The sequence below is a fragment of the Eretmochelys imbricata genome, chromosome 2 (assembly GCF_965152235.1).
Source record: "Eretmochelys imbricata isolate rEreImb1 chromosome 2, rEreImb1.hap1, whole genome shotgun sequence".
NCBI classification, from domain to species: domain Eukaryota; kingdom Metazoa; phylum Chordata; order Testudines; family Cheloniidae; genus Eretmochelys; species Eretmochelys imbricata.
Genome location: NC_135573.1, coordinates 38,701,468 through 38,719,192, shown reverse-complemented (window position 1 = coordinate 38,719,192; position 17,725 = coordinate 38,701,468).

Sequence of the window (17,725 nt, the reverse complement as noted above, 5' to 3'; positions counted from 1 at the left end):
GCAGCAAGGACAAATCTTAGAAATGTTATGGTGGAAGGAAGGGAAAGGTTTGGAAACAGCCTGGGTATGTTTGCCAAGAGAGAATAGATTGAGGATGACTCCGTTATGGGCTGAGTAACAAAGATGATGGTGGCAAAAAAGTTTTAAAACAAAACCAACTTTTGGCTTGGACAACTATACTTGACATTTCCACTTTTATATAATGAAATCATATCTATCCCACTTACCATTCCAATAGTAACTCAGGAGGATGTTAAACAGAAGCTACTAAAGTTAGACATCTTTAAATCAACAGATCTTGATCATTTGCATCCAAGAGTTTTAAAAGAGCTTGCTAAAGAGTTTGCTGGATCGTTAATGTTGATTTTTTAATAACTCTTCGAACACTGGGGAAGTTCTAAAAGACTGGAAGAAAGCTACTGTTGAGCCAGTATTTTAAAAGAGTAAACTAGGGTAATTATAGGCCTGACAGCGATTATAGGCAAAATAACTGAATGATTCAATTAGAATTAAAGGAGGATAGTATAACTAATGCCTGTTGTAGTAGAGAGAGCGAGCCTGAAGCATAGGCCTGGTGCAAGGCCTGAGGCCTGAACCAAAGGTAGCAAAAGTTATGCTCTGAGCAACAAGTCACAACCTGTCAAAATCAGATGCTTGCCTGCAAGTCAGTGTCTGGTACACGAACTCAGCACCAGTATTTCTAGCATTGCTAAAACACACTGAATATGTAAACACATTCCAGCAGGACAGCACAAGAACACCCCAACCGAGCACATGATAAAATGATTTGAGAAAAGTGATGAATAGAGGTATTTTGTCTGAAATATCAGGAGTAAAAGTACAAAGCCAGGTGGTAAACAGGGATATTTTGTCTGAAACATCATGAGAAAAGTACAAGGGGAGGTAACAAACATGTCATGAAAAACGTAAGGTGACACGTAAGTTGTTTATCCCAGATTGTTTATCTCAGTCTATAAATGTTGGGCTACCTCACCTTAACCCTTCATCCAGCCTAGGGAGCAATGGCAAGTCCCGCCACTGACTGAGCTGTGTCATTGTCACAGGCATACATGTGCTAGTGTAACTGTAGACATTGAGCCGGGGAGCTAGGACCATGCATCACTGGCAATAAACCTGACCAAGTTTCTTCGCTACTAAAACAGGTCTTGTGGTCTTATTGGGCAGTTCGATCGAGGTGTGCTGTACAGGCTATCTAACCAGAGCCAGTGCCGCACACAGAAAAAAAAACACATGCAGACGAACATCGGATGACACCAATCAACATGGGTTTATGGAAAATAGATTCTGTCAAACTAACATGATATCTTTTTTTATGAGACTACAAGCATGGCTGATAAAGGTGTTGATGTAATATACTCACACTTCTATAAGACATTTGACTTGGTACCACAAAACATTTTGATTGAAAAGCTATAACAATACAAAATCCACATAGAACACATTAAATAGATTTAAAAATGGCTAACTGATAGGTCTCAAAATGTCATTGTAAACAGGGAATCATCATTAAGTGAATGTGTTTTTAATGGGATTCCGTAGGGACTAGTTCTTGGCCCTTTGCTATTTAATGTTGTTGTTTTTTAAATGACCTGGAAGAAAACATAAAATCATCACTGACAAAGTTTGCAGATGACACAAAAATTGGTGGGGGGTTGGGAGGCTGGTAAACAATGAAGAGAACAGGTCATTGATACAGAGTATTCTGGATCACCTGGTAAAATGGACAGAAGCAGATAATATGCATTTTAATATAGCCAAGTGTAAAGATATACATCTAGGAACAAAGAATGCAGGCTATACTTGCAGGATGAGCTACGCTATCCTGGGAAGCACTAACTCTGGAAAAGACTAGGAAGTCATATCGAATAGGAGTAGTGTTGTTATATTACCTCTGGATTTGGGACTGGTGCAATCACTACTGGAATATTGTGTCCACTTCTGGTGTCCACAATTATAGATTCATAGATATTTAGGTCAGAAGGGACCATTATGATCATCTAGTCTGACCTCCTGCACAACGCAGGCCACAGAATTTCACCTACCACTCCTGTGAAAAACCTCACCTACGTCTGAGCTATTGAAGTCCTCAAATCATGGTTTAAAGACTTGAAGGAGCAGAGAATCCTCCAGCAAGTGACCTGTGCCCCATGCTACAAAGGAAGGCAAAAAACCTCCAGCGCCTGTTCCAATCTGCCCTGGAGGAAAATTCCTTCCCGACCCCAAATATGGCGATCAACTAAACCCTGAGCATATGGGCAAGATTCACCAGCCAGATACTACAGAAAATTCTTTCCTAGGTAACTCAGATCCCACCCCATCTAATATCCCATCACAGGCCATTGGGCCTATTTACCATGAATATTTAATTACCAAAATCATGTTATCCCATCATACCATTTCCTCCATAAACTTACCGAGTTTAATCTTAAAGCCAGATAGATCTTTTGCCCCCACTGCTTCCCTTGGAAGGCTATTCCAAAACTTCACTCCTCTGATGGTTAGAAACCTTCGTCTAATGTCAAGTCTAAACTTCCCAATGACCAATTTATATCCATTTGTTCTTGTGTCCACATTGGTACGGAGCTTAAATAAGGTATTTATCCCTCTGATATATTTATAGAGAGCAATCATATCTCCCCTCAACCTTCTTTTAGTTAGGCTAAACAAGCCAAGCTCCTTGAGTCTCCTTTCATAAGTCAAGTTTTCCATTCCTCGGATCATCCTAGTAGTCCTTCTCTGTACCTGTTCCAGTTTAGATTCATCCTTAAACATGGGAGACCAGAACTGCACACAGTATTCCAGGTGAGGTCTCACCAGTGCCTTGTATAACGGTACTAAAACCTCCTTATCCCTACTGGAAATACCTCTCTGATGCATCCCAAGACTGCATTAGCTTTTTTCACGGCCACATCACATTGGCGGCTCATAGTCATCCTATGATCAACCAATATTCCAAGGTCCTTCTCCTCCTCCATTACTTGTAATTGATGCGTCCCTAGCTTATAACTAAAATTCTTGTTATTAATCCCTAAATGCATGACCTTACACTTCTCACTATTAAATTTAATCCTATTACAATTACTCCAGTTTACAAGGTCATCCAGATCCTCCTGTAGGATATCCCTGTCCTTCTCTAAATTGGCAATACCTCCCAGCTTTGTATCATCCGCAGTCTTTATTAGCACACTCCCACTTTTTGTGCCGAGGTCAGTAATAAAAAGATTAAATAAGATTTGTCCCAAAACCAATCCTTGAGGAATTCCACTGTTAACCTTCCTCCAGCCTGACAGTTCACCTTTCAGTAGGACCCGTTGTAGTCTCCCCTTTAACCAATTCCTTATCCACCTTTCAATTTTCATATTGATCCCCATCTTATCCAATTTAACTAATAATTCCCCATGTGGCAGGGTATCAAACGCCTTACTGAAATCTAGGTAAATTAGATTGACTGCATTTCCTTTGTCTAAAAAATCTGTTACTTTCTCAAAGAAGGAGATCAGGTTGGCTTGGCATGATCTACCTTTTGTAAAACCACGTTGTATTTTGTCCCATTTACCATTGACTTCAATGACCTTAACTACCTTCTCCTTCAAAATTTTTTCCAAGACCTTGCATACTACAGATGTCAAACTAACAGGCCTATAGTTACCTGGATCACCTTTTTTCCCTTTCTTAAAAATAGGAACTATGTTAGCAATTCTCCAATCATATGAAACAACTCCTGAGTTTACAGATTCATTAAAAATTCTTGCTAATGGGCTTGCAATTTCATGTGCCAATTCCTTTAATATTCTTGAATGAAGATTATCTGGGCCCCCTGATTTAGTCCCATTAAGCTTTTTGAGTTTCGCTTCTACCTCAGATATGGTAATATCTACCTCCATATCCCATTTGTCATGCTACCATTATCCCTAAGATCCTCTTTAGTCTTGTTAAAGACTGAGGCAAAGTATTTGTTTAGATATTGGGCCATGCCTAGATTATCCTTGACCTCCACTCCATCCTCAGTGTTTAGCGGTCCCATTTCTTCTTTCTTTGTTTTCTTCTTATTTATATGGCTATAGAAGCTTTTACTATTGGTTTTAATTCCCTTTGCAAGGTCCAACTCTACTTGACTTTTAGCCTGTCTTACTTTATCGCTACATGTTCTGACCTCAATAAGGTAGCTTTCCTTGCTGATCCCTCCCTTCTTCCACTCCCTATATGCTTTCTGCTTTTTCTTAATCACCTCTCTGAGATGCTTGCTCATCCAGCTTAGTCTACAACTTCTGCCTATGAATTTTTTCCCCTTTCTTGGGATGCAGGCTTCCGATAGCTTCTGCAGCTTTGATTTAAAATAATCCCAGGCCTCCTCTACTTTTAGATCCATGAATTCTTCAGTCCAATCCACTTCCCTAACTAATTTCCTTAATTTTTGAAGGTCAGCCCTTTTGAAATTAAAAACCCTAGTTGCAGATTTATTTTTGTTAATCCTTCCATTCAGTTTGAATTGAATCAGCTCATGATCACTTGAGCCAAGATTATCCCCTATAACCATTTCTTGTATGAGGTCTTCACTACCCACCAAAACCAAATCTAAAATGGCATCCCCTCTAGTCGGTTCAGCAACTACTTGATGAAGGAATCCATCAGCTATCGCATCTAGGAAAATCTGAGCCCTATTATTATTACTAGCATTTGTCCTCCAGTCTATATCTGGGAAGCTAAAGTCTCCCATGATCACACAGTTTCCATTAGTATTTACTTTATTAAAAACATTAAAAAAGACTCTATCCATATCCAAATTAGATCCTGGCGGTCTATAGCACACCCCAAGCACTATCCCAGGGGAGGCTCTAATAGTTTTCTTCCCCAATGTAATTTTTGCCCAGACGGACTCTGTCTTATCCATTCCATCGCTTCTTATTTCTTTACATTCTACCTCATCATTGATATACAATGCTACTCCACCACCTTTACCTTTATTTCCGTCTTTCCTAAACAGCACATACCCTTCAATACCTGTAGTCCAGTCATGACTACTATTCCACCATGTTTCTGTTATCCCTATAATAACTGATTTCACTTCCTGCACCAGTAACTCTAGTTCCTCCATTTTGTTACCTAGGCTCCTCGCATTAGTGTACAAACATCTTAATTTTTGCTATTTGGCCTCACTCACATTCTGTATCCTATTAGGCACGGTCATTCTACAGCCAATATAACCTATTAGACTGGTATCTACACTGCCCTTCCTCCTTATATACATTCTCCTACCTACGGCTGTATCCTCTCTTACTTCGTTTTCTTCCCTCTCAATGCTAAAATCCGGCGTGGAGATTACCTGGACATCTCCCAACCATCTCCTCCAAATTCCTAGTTTAAAGCTCTCTTAACCAGTTATGCCAACCTCCATCCTAGAAGTCTATTTCCTTCCCTACTCAGATGAAGTCCATCCCAAGAGAACTGTCCTCTGTCCATGAATGCCTCCCGGTGGCCATACATCCCAAAGCCTTCCTTATAGCACCACTGCCTAAGCCATCTGTTGATAGTCATAATCTTGTCACACTTTTGTTGCCCTTCTCTAGGAACAGGCAGAATCCCACTAAAGATCACCTGAGCCTCGATTTCCTTAAGCGTCTTCCCTTAAAGAAGGGTGTTAAAAAACTGCAGAGGGTTCAGAAAAAAGCTGCAAGAATGATTCAAAGATTGCAAAATATGCCTCATAGTGAGACTCAAGGACATGGGCAGTGGGTATTGCAGGCCAGGGGCGGCTAAGCCTCCCCAAACATCCAGACATGGCCCTGCTCATCCTCCGCCCTGAGGTCCCCTCCTGCTTCCGGCTCTTCCCTTATGGCCCCAGTCCAGGCTGCTCCTCTTCCCTGAAGCGAGCTGGGGCGGGGGCCTCGGGGCAACTTGGGCTGGTGCCCGGGCTGCCTGGGGAAGGGGCCGCCCAGTGCTCTGGGACTGGGGGCGCTGGGGCCAATCGCCCAGTGCTCTATGACTGGGGTTGCTGGGGCTGCCAGCCTGGTGCTCTGAGCTGGGGGCACTGGCGCTGGAGGTGGGGCTGTGCTGCCCAGGGTTGGGGGTGCTGGAGCTCTGCCACCTGGCACTCCAGGGCTGGGGGAGCTGGGGCTGCCTGCCTGGTACTCCAGGCTAGGGGTGCTGGGTCCCCACCACCTGGTACTCCAGGGCTGAGGGCACTGGGGCCACCCACCCAACGCTCTGGGACATGGGGGGCTGGGGCTGTGCTGATCGGTGCTCCAGGACTGGGGGTGCTGGGGCTGCCTGCCCAGCACTCCAGGGCTGGGGGCACTCCGGTGGGCTGGCCGGGGGGCCCAGGGTGGGGGGGCTCGGGGCTCTGGCGGGGGAGGAGGGAGGAAGGGGTGGGGAAAGACCGGGGCCTCAGGCAGCAGGGTTGGGGCTGGGGTTCATGCTCCACTCATGCTGAAGGAGCTCAATCGGGTTAGTTAATTGAATGAAGGTTAAGGGACGACTTGATCACAATTTATAAGTACTCACATGGGGAACAAAAAATTGATAATAAGCTCTTACATCTAGCCGTCAAGGGAATAACACAATCCAATGGCTGGAAGTTGAAGCTAGACAAATTCAGACTGGAAATAATGGGTACATTTTTAACAATGAGGGTAATTAATTATTGGAACAATTTACGAATGGTTGTGGTGGATTCTCCATCACTGACAATTTTTCAGTCAAGATTAGATGTTTGCTCTAGTTCAAACAGGAGTTAATTCAGGGAAATCTTATGGCCAGTGTTATACAGGAAGCCAGACTAGATGATCACAATGGTCCCTTCTGGCTTTATACTGTAATCTGTGAATTTTATTGTACTGTTTCATAAGTAGAATGTTAATGCTACACTAAGTCAGCACCCTATGCAAATATAGATTATTTGAAAGATATTCTAAATTAAGAGCAGAAGGTTATGAATGTCATCTCCCTCCTCTTTTCTCTCCAGCTTGGATAAGAAGCATTTTTCCTTCCCAGGCTCTCTTCTTCTCTCCTTTTCTCATGTTTCTATTATGTTTTCCTTTCTGCTCTATGACAGTGGTGCTGCATGTTAATGACTTTTTGGACTACACCAAGTGTTCCATTCTGAGGCTAATATTTTTGGATTCTGAACAATCACTCTGTATTTTCTGCTAGCAGCTGAATTCAACTATCCAGTTATGCAGGCTGAGTATTTCAGTCCTAGATGCTGTCTAGAAAATGTTGTGAAAACAGATGCTAATCTGTGTTTAGAAATCATGTCTTGTCATTGAATATTACAGGTGTGAGGTATTTCCTTTCCACGTCATTAAGGGGTTTTGAAAGCTGACACTTTATTTTAATACTTCTCTTCCGTCTCGTTCTGTAAGAAACATAAAAACAATAATTAATAAAATAAATCCTATGTATAAATCTAAACAAATGTTACTAGCTTGTGTGTATACTTTGTGCAAAAATAACACCCCTTCTGCATTAAGATAATTTATCATTTGAGTATTTTTCTTAAAGTGCACTGGCTTCACTGGGATCCCACTAGCCTCACAGCAGCGGCACCCCAGGGCTCCAAAGTGGTTGCTGAGCCTTCCAACTTTTTATTATTTCTCCGAGTTCCTGATATCATCCATCCTTGCTACCTAGACATGATATGGATTTTTTTTAGTCAATACATTAATGCTTGGGTTTTGGTTTTGGTTTCTTTTTTGTTCCTGTCGCCAGTAATTGCCAGTTCTGATATTTGAGTTTCTTAAACAATTTGCTACTGGCGATCCAATCAAATTGTGTTGCCCTGTTTTACATTGCAACCTACATTCTCATAATCCCTGCTCACTTCTCTTTTCCACCCATTTCCACCTTTTCCCTTCAAGACATACCTCTCCCCTTGCCTAGTTTTGGATCCTCTACTTCCCTTACTCTGTTTTCCTCTTTACCAAACTCCATAGGTAAAAAAAAAAAAAAAGTGTAAGCATCCATCCTGCAAAGACTTATGCTCATGATTTCTTTTCTGCATGCATTATACAATAGAACTCAATGGGACTAGTCGTGTGCATAAAATTACTTAGGTGCATAAGCATTTGCAGCATTAGGGCCTAAATAACGCACTTAGCATCTAGAAAGAAACAAGGAACTGCTACGATTTGTACACAACATACGAGTACACAAACATAATCTTAGTACTGTTACTCCTATTTTGCATCTCCCCTTCCTCTCATTCTTTGTTCTAATAATTTGTTCTGTAATTTCTAACAAGTCTCTGATCTTTCAAAGACTTACATGATACAAACCCTGTAACAACTGTAATGGGACTATGCACATGCATAAAGTTAAGCATGTGTGTCTTTTCAGGACCCAGACCCTTTGGTTGTAAACTCTCTAGGACAGGGACTATTCATGTTACTTGTCTATAAAACATCCTGCACATTTTAAATGCACTATACATCATACCATTAATAATCATAGCAGATTTTTTGGGATTCCACAGCAGCTAAGTGGAAGGATCCTTGTGCTCTACAAAAAAAGGGTGATATAGAGAAGATCAAACACAACAAATTCCTCAAAGTCTATGCCGAGGCTATATTACAGGCCAAGAGAACCTTCCTATCAACCTCTTTTGAAGCTGCCAAATCTGCCCCAAGGAGCTATCCAGTGCAATGAAACTAATTCATCAATCCTGAGCACCTACAGTTTGCACTACCTACAGTTTGCACTACCTTTGAACATAATGGACTCAAAATATACATATAGTACAGGAAAAAATCTAGATGGGTTTTCTCAAAAGACATCATCAGCTTGAAGCTAAAATCAAAGCATGTCTGAATGTTCAGATATCACAGTGGTGAGCACACCACAAATACCTAGAGAGAGAGATTAGGGAAAAACAGAAGTAGATTAGCTAGACAGAGCACCTCCTTATCAATCATCAAGGATAAAAGGATACTAAACCATCATCGAAATAACAGCTGAAGGAGAAAAACTTTCAGGATTCTCAGTGTACCAGAAAACACTAAGGATGAATATTTGCATCACATTTTCAAAAAATATTTTTAAAATCTTTGATATCTTAGCGCTAGACAGTATACCTGATCTACTCAATGTACAAAAGTTGCACCAGGTTCCTCTAGTAGTCAGATAAGGAAAAAGCAAGAAATCGCAATTTAAGGGTTCTGGAACTGCATACTTCAGAATATCCCTGTCCCTGAAGAGGAAAAGTCACTTGAAAATAATCAAATATTTATTTCCAGATATGAGTTTTCTTACTGAAGTTAAAAGGAAGGAAACTTTGTCTAAAGACCTCATCCCACATTGTTTACTATGGCAAAATTTCCATTGACTTCAATGGGAGTTTTGTCTGAGTAATGAGTTTATGTTTGGGCCTGCTGAATTGAGAATTAAATTCCAGGGGCAAACCTAAATTTTTAGGGCTTACCTTCAGCAAATGTATTTATTGGCAAAGCTGTTTGACTACTGGTGTGTATCTGACTCCCAACGAGAGTGATGACTCTTTTTATGAACATTTTTCAAGACACAATATATCCCTCTTAACTGACCTAAATTGCTGAGCTAAATGTTTTCATTGTAGTATTATGCCAGGCTATGTGGCTTTTGAATTTAGGTTGAAAGTTGTGTTTTGTGCCAATTCTTTCCTACAGTTAATCATAAAGTAAGAGATGGAAAAGACTATAGTAAATCATCCAGTAAATTTCCCTGCAAATGCCTATGTAAGCATGGTCTGAATGAGCTCTCCTCTGATATCTAGTGATGCACTGGGGAAAAAAACTTCAGGAGCAGACTGTGTTTGCATAGACACAACTACTCAGCAGAGGTGCACAGCATGATGGAGCTGATTTGCCAAAATGATCAATTTTTGGCTGGTTTTGGTTACAAATCACTCTAGTACTTGAATGCAGGGGTAATGAATTGTTGTTATCCTTATTGTATGAGTAAAAGGCAGCAGAACTGAGATCCTGTGTGAAAGACAGCCCAGAGAGTGTGTTGGCTGACAGTGATTTCAGCAGGTAGTGGGGAACCGAAGAGCTGGGTTAAGTGGCGGAACCTCAGAACATGACATTGCAGGAGCAGCAAGCAGTGGTGGCAGAGAAGCAATGGCAAAAGAGAAGCAGTCGCGTTGCTTGACTGTCCCTCCCACCCCCCGGGGTAGGAGGGGAATGCACCTCTGAACCCTGTATCTCCACTAACCAAGGACAGCTAACAGTGAGTGGGGTGCAGCAGAGGGCCAGGGGAGTGATGTGGTAAAGGGATGTTCATTTGTCCAACTTGCCCACTGCAAGGTGGGAAACTGAGGCAAGGGACACTCTACAACAACGTGCTGTGGGGTTGGGTTTGCATATGATCACATGCTTTTGAATGTAGTTGCAGTGTTTTCCCAAATTAATGCTTGATTTCCTTTCCCTTTTAATAAAAGTTCTCTTTTGTTATACGCAGAGTCAGTACTTGTGAGTGGGGAAGTATTGCCTCTTAGAGGCACGCCGGGATAGTGTTAAGTTTAGCTGATTATGGGGTGGGAGCTCCAGCCAGTTCTATTTTCTGTTTTTGAGATAAACCTCTAGACACTGAACCTAGCCCTTCTTGCTGCCGATTTCACCTGGCAGAAGAGTTACACCTACAGTACATTTTCTAGTGATTTGTTCAGAAATATTACATTTGCTGTGTTCACGGCTTCTAACATTGAAATCCTATTTTGTTTTGAAAATTATGAACACTCCGTGTTTGCTTGAAATGAAATATTTGAAATGAACCAAAAAAAGCTATGGCAGATCGTAAGAGTACAGCATTTTCCAGCCACATTCTTATGGACAAAGCAGCACAACTATATATATATATATATATATGCCTGCCAGTGTTAATATGATGGTTTTATTTCCTACTCTTCCTCTATTGAAGTCAGTGGAGCTATGACATTTACAGCTGCTGAGGATCTTCTCCCAAGTATCTACAAGCTTTATATGAGAGTCCATCCTTCATTTGCCTTTCCAGCACAGGAATGAAGAGAACAGTCCCTATTACCTGTGTTCAGACATTTATATTTACTTGGACCAGTAAGAGGTGCCTTTTCAGATCCTCAGCCTAATTAATTATTTGCACTTTTGGTTCTTTGTAGGAAGAAAATGACTCTTCTTGTAGCCCTGCTGGAGGAGGGGTTAAAAAAAATCACTATTCCTACCGAGTTCCTTTGCAGTTTATTAGTATCTTTTTTGCTAAAGTGAGTTTCCTGCAGAAGAGCTATTCCACCATTAACCTTTTTAATGTAGTTAAAAGTTTTTTCCAGTTGAAAGGGGACCGATTTCTTTCACTTTTAATTATGCCATTTTAAATCAGATCAGGTGTCCTAGTATTTTAGTGTAAAGGCCACTTGCTACTACTCCCTGCTCTCATATAGAGCCAGATACTCACATTATACTGAACTGTGGGTGCTTTCTGAGGTAGGAAGACTGTTCTAGAAGAAGAAAAGAGAACCAAGTAGGAGTTATAGCAAGAGTAGCAGTAAATCTTGTTGTTCATGTTGCAAAATACTCTTTCCATTCTAGCCCCCAATTTGTTTTTCTCCACATGCTCACAGCTTTCTGAAATTTCCATTTTTTTGGGTTGAAGGAGTCTATGCTTAGTCTCTATCCAAAGGTGAAAATGTTTTTGGAAAGCTTGAGCAAAAAGTGGTTCAAGTATGAGGAGAATGAGACAGAAAAAAGTTGCATTAAAAAATGTTTTAAAAAACAGCTTGTCCATCAGAATAGCTAGTGGAAAGTTGAAAATTGTGAGGGAAATAGCCCTGGCTAAGGAAAGCACCTTGGGTTGTTCACAAGAAAACTGCTTTTAACCAAGTTATTAGCCCTTGAAAAATCATATCTTATGCAGGCTTAGGCAGAATCAGAGTTGCCCTCCTCAGGGGATGAATTTCTGCTCAGGCACAGCTGCCTCCAAAGTCACAGAGTGGTGTACATTAGACAACCATGTTTCACTGGGATGAATTAACCCCCAATACTATGTGATTTATGTGATAAATCATTTAGAGTCAGGTCATGCCCTTTCATGCAGAACCTACAAGAAGGAAAAGGATAAGTAAATGCCACACAATATCATATCGGGGGGGGGGGTAAGGTTTGTTGATCTACATTGGCCTTTTAACCATCCAGTTGACACAAAAGTCATGGTAAAATCCCTGGAGATTCGCCATAGGACCATTGGTTTTCAAACTGTAGAGTGTGCCCTCTAAGGGGGAGTACAATGAGGTTATCAGGGGCACGAGGATACGATTCCATTGAGGCTTCTGCTGCTGCTACCAGGCTGGAAGAGCAAGGAGGAGGGAGGGACCAGGAGCAAAGGGGCCAGGCCTCTCCCTGCACAGGAGAGGAATCCAGCTCCCTCACATATCCAGGAGCTGATGTGGTGTGCCTCCTTAGGAGATAGTTCCTCTCTGCCCACACAGTCTATTGCACATGCATGCTGGGGATTGCACCAGGGCCCAAGTAGCCTGTGGCCTATGAGTTATTCTGTGGGGTGCTGGGGCAGGGGCACAAGGGAGGGGTGCTACCCAGCTGTCTGTGTCCTACTGAGACCACCTGCCCAGTACGTGTCCTGGGCAGAGGATGCTGGCAGGCTGGGGAGTAGAGAGGGTGCCCTGGCTGGGATGGGCTCCTGGACTTAAAGCATCTGTGGAGAAAGAGGGGGCTGTACATGGGACACGAATCTTTGAAGGGGGAGAGCAGCATAAAAAAAAAAACGCCTGGGACCCTTTGCCATAGACCATGGCAACTGTGTAGAGGCTCAGCCATCCAATGTTGATACCCAGAGGGGAGGCTAAGGCCATGGAGTGGGACTTTGTTTCAACTTCTGTGAGAATGTCATTTTGACTTTGCATTGGAATCATACGGCATAAAGCCGCTGTCCTCAGGTACATCCTCCCACTATCTGGCCACTCCCTAAACCTGCAGAACCCCTGTTTTGTTCTATGCTACTCTATTCTACATAGGTTTTTCTACCATGCTCACCACCATAGTATCTGAGCACCTATCATAGTATGTGTGTGGAGAGGTTTTTGTGGATTCAGACAGATGGCGGGGGAGAAAAATGCTGCTAAGTTGGGGGGTGAGGTTCTTCGTTTTCCCCCTACTCCTCTATTCAACAGTTTCAGGGTCACAGGAGTGACACTTCCACGCTTGTCTTCTACATGCAGTAGAAAGGCTGATGATGTGGCCCTTTAGTTTTCAACACTGAGCCACACTTTGCCTGTCACTATAAAAAAAAATCAAAGCAATTTTTTTAATATATATTGGGCATTTTCTCTAAGCCACAGTTGTTAAATTCTAGAACTGGCACACGATCTTTGGGGGTTAGCCTCTTATTTTCTTTCAGATTGGAATTTGCATTCTATCCCAAAATAATCAGCATAGGAGCCAGTGGATTTGGCATCATTAAAAATTGTTTACGCCTCTCTTTGAACAGTTCTGAAGGAGGTGCTGTATGCCAGAGGTTCTTCCTTTTCTTGGGGGTGGTGGGGTGTGTGTGTGTGTAGTGTTTTTTTTTCCTCATTACTTTCTATTTTTGCACTGCATCAGCCCCATGCTGTATACAAAGAAAATTCATGTCTCTTTCCTCAATCCTGGCTAAGACACATGGACAGAAAATTCCTTCCCCTGTAAGACAATGACTCACCAAATCTGGAATGACATGAGGAAGGCAGTCAGGTTTCAGTTATCTCTTAGGCTATCACGTTCTTCCTCAATTCCCCTTCGTACTGCTTTTACTCATCACTTGTTTGTAGGGTTGCCAACTTTCTAATTGCACAAAACCGAACACCCTTGCTCCACCCTGTGTCCCGCCCCTTCCCTTCCCTTCCCCTCCCCAAGGCCTTGCCCCCTACTCATCTATCCCCGTTCCATTGCTCGCTCTCCCCCATCCTCACTCACTTTCACTGGGCTAGGATAAGGGGTTGGGGTATGGGAGGGGGTGAGGGATCCAGCTAGGGGTGTGGACTCTGGGGTGGGGCCAGGCATGAGGGGTTTGGGGTGCAGGAGGGGGCATCTCTAGACATTTTGGTGCCCTACTCAGCCCCCCCGTGGGGGGGGCATCCCCAGGCCTCCATGGGGGGAGGGGCACAGAGCAGGCTTGGGGGCAGGGGGGAGCCGCCCCCCCCCCCAGCATGAGCTGGCAGAGTGGAGTGTGCTAGGGCCAGGTTGCTCTATTTCCTGCCGCCCGGTGATTGCAGGGTGGGCCCGACCCTGCACTCATGGGGCGGCAGGAAGTGGAGTGACTTGACCCCAGCCCTCTCTGCTCTGCTCCCCTCCTCTGGCTCCCAGCCTTGGGACTTGGGGGGCAGAAAGGAACTGCCCCCCATCACTCACCAGCAGCGTGACTGGGAGCCGGCAGAGCGAAGCAGGCTGGGGCTAGGTCACCCCACTTCCTGCCGCCCCATGAGTGCAGGGTGCGGCCGACAATTGCTGAAGTCCCCTGGGATGTAGCTCAGGGGAAGGGGTGGAGTGGGGGCAGGGGCAGCTTTCCTGGCCAGCTCGGCCGGCTGGGGGATCGGGCTGGCCACTGGAGCAGCATGTAGCTGCGTAGGGCACTAAAAAATTTGGGGCAATTTGGTGCCCCAAATTTCCTGGTGCCCTACGCAGCTGTGTACTTTACATATGTGTAAGGATGGCCCTGGGTGAGGTAGTGGGTGCAGGCTCTGGGAGGGAGTTAGGGTGTGGGAAGGGGTTCTGACCTGAGGCAGAGGGTTCGAGGGTGCGGGTGACACTTACCTCAGGTGGCTCCTGGTCAGCACCACAGCGGGTCTAAGGCAGGCCCGCTGCCTGCCCTGGCTCTGTGCTGCTCCCGGAAGTGGCTGCCATGTTTGGTCCCCCAGCCAGAGGCACAACCAGGTGGCTCTGTGCAGCCTGCACCCCTGCAGCTCCCATTGGCCATGGTTCCCAGCCAATGGGAGCTGCAGAGGCAGCGCTCGGGGCAGGGGCAGCGCGTGGAGCTTCCGTGATCACCCCTGCCCCTAGGGGCTGGACATGTTGGTCACTTCTGGGAACTGCATGGAGCTAGGGCAGGCAGGGAGCCTGCCTTAGCCCTGCTGCGCTGCCGCCCAGACTTTAAGTGGCCTGGTCACTGCTCAGAGCTGCCAGGGTCCCTTTTCGACCAGGTGTTCCAGTCGAAAACCAGATGCCTGGCAACCCTACTTGCTTGTCTTCACTACAGGGATAAGTCAACCTAAGTTACACTACTCCAGCTGTGTGAATAACATAGCTGGAGTCGACGTAGCTTAGGTCAACTTACCCCGGTGTCTTCACTGCGCTGCGTTGATGGGAGATGCTCTGCGGTCAACTTCCCTTACTCTTCTCGGAGAGCTGGAGTACCAGGGTCGACCAGAGAGCACTCTGCTGGCAATTTAGCGGGTCTTCACTAGACTCGTTAAATCAATCCCTGCTGCACCAATTGCAGCAGCATCGATCTCCCAGGTAGCGAAGACCAGTCCACACCTTCTCTGTAACAGACATTTTGCCTAAGCGTCTGAATTTCGACTTAAAGCTGGATCTTGTACAGCACTTTTTTTGTTTGGTTGAATAAAAGTTTAACCATGGGGCAGCCCTAGTTTATGTTTTAATAAACACAAGGGATAGTACCCTGTTCAATAGGCAAACTCCCACTGATGTCACTGTGAGTAAGCATGAGTAAGGACGCTGTAAAAATGGAGGGGCAAATTCTGCCCTGCTTTACTCTCTTTGCCATAGCTTTAGCTTCACTGGATTCCAGGGATGTAAATCAGGGCAGAATCTGGGCCTGAGTAAGGACCTCAGGGTTTGATCATATTTAATTTTCAGACTAATGGTAAAATACAGATTGAAAACTCTCAAAAACTGAGAGTTTTCAATTAACTCAGTGCTAATTCTCATAAAATAGTACAGCTAGAATCATGTCATAACTGTTTCACCTTACTTGTTATGTCTAGATTTTTCTCTCCTACAGTTAGGACCAAGTTCTGAGATCCTTGCTCAATTTTGACTTACTCAACACGCCTATTAAAGGGAAGGAATAAGTAAAAACTAAGCAAGAAACTCAGAATTTGGCGCAGAATTATTAGTTGCTATAATAACTAGTAACACATGCCAATGTGTTCCTTTCTGAATGTGCGGAAGAAGTTTTTCTTGTAAGGGTGTACTGCCAAAACCTTGGGTCTTGAGCTCCACTTTGTCCTAATTGTACATATATATTGCTCCATCAAAGCTGTGCGTGTTGACAGGGGAACCACAAGCGTATATTTTAAAGGTTATTTTATGAACTAGTATAATCATCTGCAGGAATTCACTGCCATGGGACATACAGTCAAATACTTTGCTGGAATTTACAAAAGCCTGGATGAGTTAAAAAGTTGTATAACTACACGTTAAGATAAGGATAATCAAATTGCATGCTTCACAGCATAAGCTGGTCACCATGGTTCAAAGAGGACTTTTCCCCTCCCACATGCAGCATTACATAATTGGCTCCATTTGTTCTTATTTGGATGGGGAGTGGGGAGGGTTGTCTGCCAGGGACAGGGCTCAATGGACTGTGACCTGACTCACAATGGCGAAAACATTGATGCCATTGATTTCAAACCTTTTTGTATTGTGAATTACTTCTTAAAGACAGAGTTCCTGTCACAGACCACTTACTCCCCAGTTCTGATTTCACACTTTCCCTGTGACAACTATATTCCTTGGATATATGAAAAAGTAATATTAAGACATAATAAGGAGACAAGATGAAAATAAAGTTACTTTGATGCCATGGGCACTGGCTATGACCTCCCCTTCAGTCTTTGTGCTATTTGTCTTCTCCTGGTCTATAGGGTTTTACATTTATTAGGACTGAATCCCCTGAGTACCCGCAGCCTCCACTGCTCTAATTTCATCAGGTCATTTTGCAGTTTGTTACCATTCTCCTCTGCGTTGACTGTTATGTCTCCAAATTTGATGTCACCTGTAGTTTGTCAAGTTTGAGCTTACACCAAAGAAATACGCAGCACAGAAAGATATAAGGCACCTGTGCAAGGTACTGAGAGATGCTGGTTTACTTTTTGTTTAGTTGGGGGAGGGGGGAAGGAAGTCTCTAGGAGCCCTGTGGGGCCTGGACTCAGCTACTATATCGGGTAATATCAGTGCATGAAGACTAAGATTTTTCATCACCGTGACTGAAGCAGCTCTGTGGACTACCTGGATGTGGCACATGGAACACGATTTGAGAATTATTCTTCTGAAGAATGGGCATATTGTGTATGACTTAAATTGTGATACTGAAGTCCTGGATTTAATCAAATACTTTATTGCAAATCCAGGGATGACTGACATAGCATAATCTTTTGTCAACACCTAGTAATGTAAAAAGAGGTTGCATTAAACCTTTCATAAATACATTCACAATATTCAGATTTTGTATTAGTTTTCAAATGCTAGCTTCCTTCCTTCCTTCCTCAAGAATGTAGCTAAAAAAAAAAAATCAAGATGATTCTGATAGATTTGGTATTATAAAAACTCATACTTCAAGACAAATTGCAGTAATTAATTACTTATAATAGCATATATAGTTTCATATACTAACAAACTCTCCTTCTGCTTCCCGGTTCCAGGTAGGGTGACTAGACAGAAACTGTGAAAAATCGGGACAGGGTGTGGGGGGTAGTAGGAGCCTATACAAGAAAAAGACCCAAAAATCGGGACTGTCCCTATAAAGT